Source organism: Equus asinus, chromosome 28 (genome assembly GCF_041296235.1).
Source record: "Equus asinus isolate D_3611 breed Donkey chromosome 28, EquAss-T2T_v2, whole genome shotgun sequence".
Lineage (NCBI taxonomy): Eukaryota > Metazoa > Chordata > Mammalia > Perissodactyla > Equidae > Equus > Equus asinus.
In genome coordinates, this window is record NC_091817.1 from 43,826,039 (window position 1) to 43,832,038 (window position 6,000).

The following is a 6,000-nucleotide window of genomic DNA, read 5'->3' on the forward strand; positions in this document are numbered from 1 at the left end:
TGCCCATCCCCACTCATTGCCTAAACCCTCCAATGGCGTCCACCGTCTATGGATCAGGTTCAAACTTCTTAGCTTTGTATACAAGGCTCTTTATCAACTGACCCCTGACAATACTTCCAAACCCGTCTCCAAAATGCAAGGAAACAGGCTCCCTTGCCCATTGCTGATGCAAATGTAAATTGGTACAACCTCTGTTGTGGACAGTTTGACAAATCTCTGGTGTGGGCAGCTTGACAACATCCATCGAAATTTTAAAAGCACAAGCTGTAAGGTAGCAATTCCACTTCTAGGAATTTTATCTACAGATAAATTCATATATAAGTGAAATGTCATATGTATAAGGCTATTCATTACAGAATTTTGTAAGAAGGTGATATTGAAAACAACCTAAATGTCCATTGATAGGAAACTGGTTAACAAAATGTAGTACATCCTACATACCCACTAAAAAAAGAGCAAATTCTTTATATACAAACATGGAAGAATCTCTAAGGTTTTTGCTAATATTAAAAGCAAATTATGAGACATTGTTGATGATCCAATCCCATTTACACAAAAACATATGTGAATATTTACCTATATGTGTATAACGTCTCTCCTGAAGGGCATACAAGAGACTGGCGATAGCGTTGGCTGGGTGGGGGAACTAGATGAGTGGGAGAGAGAGGAGGGAGCAGGACTTTTGTTTCAATGGTCCCATTTTTGAAACTTTTCTATTTTGTGCCATGTGATTGTATTAACTGCTCAAAAATAATAAACTCAAATAAAATCTCATGGGCCGCTCATTCCCCCACAAGCTCAAAGTCACAGCTCTTCCTAAGTATCCTCATTCATTGCTGGGGACCTTCCTCACGCCTCTGTGTGGCTGTTCCATCTGCCAGGACCCACTTTCTCCTTGGTCCTTCCCCAATCACCTTTAAGACTCAGCTCAAATGTCACTTCCTTTCTGAACTTTGTAAAACTTACCTAATATAACATACCTCTCTCCTCTGGGTTTCTTTTTTTTTTTTTTCCATAAAAGCTTTATTATGATATAATTCACATACCATACACTCCACCCATTTAAAATATACAAGTCAGTGGTTTTTAGTATATTTACAAGGTTGTGCAACCATCACCATGATCAATTTTAGAGCATTTTCATCTCCCCAAAAGAAACCCTGTACCCACAGCATTTACACCCAATTTCTCCCTCCCCCAGCCCATGACAACCACTAATCTGCTTTCTGTCTCTACGGATCTGCCTGTTCTGGACATTTCCTATAAACAAAATCATATCATATGTGGCCTTTTGTGACTGGCTCCTTTCACTTTAGCATAGTATCTGCACGCTTCCTGCACACAGCAGCATGTATGAGTACTTCACTCCTGTTTTTGGCACTCAAAAAGAGTTCATATAATAACTGTGGAATGAAGGGTTTTCCAGAACTAACATCACCACCTTAGTTCTTTGCTGGCCTTCCTGAGAAATGTTTGTTGTTCATGATAGCTTTCAAAATTAACACAGTTTGACCAAGTTACTGTGTTACTTTAGTGGTGGGAAAAATTATTTAAACTACCAACACCAGAGTTCCCCTTGGGAAGAGAAGTTTTTCTTTAGGAAAATACCGAGGTAGGCCATTTGGGTTGAGTTGGGGTAGGGGAGACACCAAGGGCATGGTTTATATGATTACAGCAAAACACAGCCGTGGATGAAATGGTCTGCTCAAGAAGTTAGTAATTTGGGGCCAGCCTGGTGGTGCAGCAGTTAAGTTCACATGTTCCACTTTGGTGGCTGGGGGTTGGCTGGTTTGGATCCTGGGTGCAGACCTACACACTGCTTGTCAAGCCATGCTGTGGTAGGCGTCCCACATATAAAGTAGAGGAGGATGGGCACGGATGTTAGCTCAGGGCCAGTCTTCCTCAGCAAAAAGAGGAGGATTGGCGGCAGATGTTAGCTCAGGGCTAATCTTCCTCAAAAAAAAAAAAAGTTAGTAATTCAAGGTTGGAGAAGGGAGCCAGGCAGCATGGCAGAACTCTCAAGCATTCAAAACAGGTGTTAAGTAAACCGTTTGCCATGGCAGGTGGCCAAACGCTTTAAGAACACAGTTGTCTCATATCTGGCACCACTTTCTGTCTCTATGGATTTACCTGTTTCAGACATCTCATATAAATGGAATCATACAATCTGTGACCTTTTGTATCCAGCTTCTTTCATCAGCACAGTGTTTTTAAGGTTCACCTCTGTTGGAGCACGTATCAGGACTTCACTCATTTTCATGGCTGAATAACACCCCATCGTGTGGAGAGACTACATTTTGCTTATCAGTTCATCCGTTGATGGACATTTGGGTTGTTTTATTCTGTGAGTTTCTTGGGGGCAAGGAATAATGTCTTAATCTCTGTCTATCCCATGGCTGGCACATAGTGGGACTAAATGAACATTTGCCAGCCTAGCCCCAATTCCCAGGTCCCTGGAGCTGACAGCTTGGCCCCCCTCCCTTTCCCAGAAACCCTTCCAAGCCCTCCGGAATGGCCCTGCCAGACAGAGCCCAGGGCAGGATTTGATGTCATCGCTGACTCACAGGCTGGAACACAGGCTGGGCAGAACCCGTCTCTTATCTCCGGGGCCAAATGTCTAATGACTTCCATTAGAAAATTATGTGGAAGGCCACACGCAGAGATAATGGGTCTCCTGGGTAAAGGCTTAATTTATGTCCTTCGTGGAACATGCTGGAGACATTTGATAACAAACGCAAATCTGCAGGCCAAATTCCATTTTCTCATTCTTTACATTCTGATAAATTGCAGACTCCTGGGCACGGAATTCGTCCTGGTGATGTCAGCTGCCAGTGTGCCTTAACCTTTGTAGACCTGAAGAAAGGAAGCGGGACATGGCTGGACCTGTGGGAATGTGTTTCTAATGATCCGATCCAGCTGCCTGAGACTCCAAATCCTGACTTGCAGGATCAGCAAATGAAAATAGAAAGAGAGCGAGTTTGGTTTAAATAGGGCATTGAGGCCATAAAAAGAATCACAAAGCTGTTCACACTCTGTAACCCACACATCCCAGTCCTGGGAATAGGCCCATTTTAGTGTGGGGTCCCCCGGAAGCTAACTGAGACAAGAATTCAAGTACAAGCGCTTTATTTGGGAAGGGATCCAGGAAACGGTGGCCGGGGGTGGCGGAGCACATAGCTCTGTATGAATTGGTGTTTGTATTGGTTGTATTGAATCTTTGCTCTCCATTCGATCAAAAACAGCATAGCTAAAGAATTCTCATGGTCCCATCACCCTAATGCATTTTCATTTCTTTGCGGTTCCTTCGAACGCCCCTTCCCTTGAAGAGAGATGTTTACCCAGGCACAACCCTGGTGTGTGTGTAATTAGTTCATACTGCATCCTGCGTTTCCACTTAGCGCTCAGTGGTAAGCCTTTTCCACATTGCTAAAGGGCTTTGAAATCGCTGTGGTGGTGTTGGGCCTCCTTTCTCCGAATGGACATTTACAACACCATTCCCATGTTGCTGCATGTTTTGTGTGGTTTTGGTCATCTGGTTTTCATCCGTTCGGTTTTGCTATTCTAGTCAACACTGCTGTGAACATCTTCCTGCACTTACCCCTTAGCCTGGGGTGAGAGAACGCCTGAGGGTTGTAGCAGACACTGTCAACGTCCCCCTGAACCTCTCACACTTACCATACAGGGCTTCTAAATGCAAGCACCTGTGGCTCTATGCCACCCCGTCCACACGTGGGACAGGATGGAAATGCTTGGAAGTTAGCACCTCTCTGGAGAAACTCTCACCCTTGACTGACTAGAGTTGGTGGATCAATCCTCCACCTCCCTTAAGATAACCCTAAGGCACGTTCACACCGTCTCCAGAGTCCCCCAACCAGATGGAGTTTCAGTTGCCCACGATGATAAGGGCCTTGATAACGCACTGTTAATGTCTTTCCTCCCTGTTTCACTTCCCCACTCCCCTACTGGCATTTCCTGGGTTCACCTCCCAAATAAACTGCTTGCACTTGAGTCCTCGTCTCGGGGTCCGCTTCCGGGAGAGCCCAAGCTTAGACAGGTCTATCCCCAGGACTGGGGTGCCTGGCCCCAGGGAGTGAGCGTCTTCATGATTCTTGCTTTGGACTCAATGCCTATTTAAATCAAATTAATTACCTTTCTGTTGTTCATGTTGCTGACCCCACTTGAACACAGACAGCTGATCAAATCCTGGGACATCTGTTCACACAGCTGAGCCGTGTCCTGCGCACTTTCCTGATGGTTTCAATTCTGTATTCGGGGACCAGCTCTGAGCAACTGATAATGTCTTCAGTCATCAGGATAGCGGGCAGCATTCTCTTGGTTTTTTAAATGTGTATGTAGGCGAGCCCTACAGATTTGCTCACATGTAATTTTTTGCTTCTATAGGGTGGCTGGCAACCTAGATCTTGAAGGACCAGCCAGAAAGGAAGGGCGTGGGGCGGAGGTAGGGGTGCAGAGGGAGAACTGGTAGAAATGGTGTCTCAGGGGAGGCCCCAGAATGCCAAAACCTTGCTTCTTGTCGGTACCCCAGAACCAACATCCACTACTGCACCCTGCATCATCCCCCACAGGCTAGTCCGCCATGGCTGGTCACACCTCCACACTTCTGCTCAGGTCGTTTCTCTACAGAGAACGCCTTCTCTTATGCACTTGCTTACACACTTACGCCCTTTTTCAATAAGAGCTCAAATATAAACCTCTTCTCTGAAGCATTCTTAGACTCTACAAGAGTTAATGGTTACATCTTCCGTGTCCTCATAACAGATTAATCCACTTCCACTTTAGCACTATTTAAAAGTTTTTAGCTTTAAAAAAAAAAAATCAAGGGAGTGAGAGAGAAACACGAACTTGGTTGTAAAAATAAATCCACTTACAGCCTCTTTAATGTGCACTTTTAAATTGTTTTGCTTAATGACTATGGTAGGTCCAACTTTATCCTCCAAAAGGATAGTTGAAGTGCTAACCTCTGGTACCTGTGAGTGCGACCTTGCTTGGAAGTAGGGCCTTTGCAGACGTAGTCAACTTAAGACGAGCTCATGCTGCATTAAGGTGGGCCTGCATCCAATGATTAGTGTCCTTGTAAGAAGAGGGAAATCTTAACACAGAGAGAGGCAGAGGGGAGAAGGCCGTGTGACGACAGAGGCAGAGAGTGAAGTGATGGAGCTGCAAGTCAAGGAGCGTCAAGGGTGGCTGGCAACCGCCAGAAGTTGGAAGAGGCAAGGAGGGTTCCCCCCTAGAGACTTCAGGAGCACGGCCCTGCGGACACCTAGATTTCAGACTTCTGGCCTCTAGAACTGTGAGAGAATGAATTTCTGTCGTTTAAGCCACTAAGTTTGTGGCATTTTGTCATGGCAGCCCTAGGACACTAATCCAATGATGATGTAACACAACGAGGCCATGTACCATTCATTCATTCATTCATTAAATATTTCTTGATCACCTACTATGTGCCAGACCCTGTGCTAAACTCTGGATTTTAAATAGGAGAGTGACACGACCAGGTCTGAATGCCACCTGGTGGCAGGAGAGAAGATGGATTGGAGGGGGTGGGACTGGAGGCAGGAAGACCCAAGAGAAAGCTGCTCCCAAGAAGTCAAAAAATAGTCAGGAGAGCAGCTAGGGGGCAGGGGGAGAGGGGAACAATCCGAAAGATTATCTAGGAGGTAGAAATGTCGAGACTTCAGTCCAGACTATCACCTAGTAGTTATTATCTAAATTGAATCTTTGTCCAGCCTCACTGATCGGGCCCTGAAGCACATAGTGGAAAATTGAAGTGTTCCAGCCCAGGCATTTGAAGGCACTTCTTTTTCTACCAGTGATGCCCACTGTATTTCCATCTTGTCAATTCTGCCTCCCAAGGGTGGCATACTATGATTATTATAATTATTATTTGCATTCCTCTCTCCCTTGTTAGGCATTGAGCTCACTGAGGTCAGGAGCTGCGATTTCTCATTTTTCGCTAATACCCCAGTCTCTGCTGTCCTG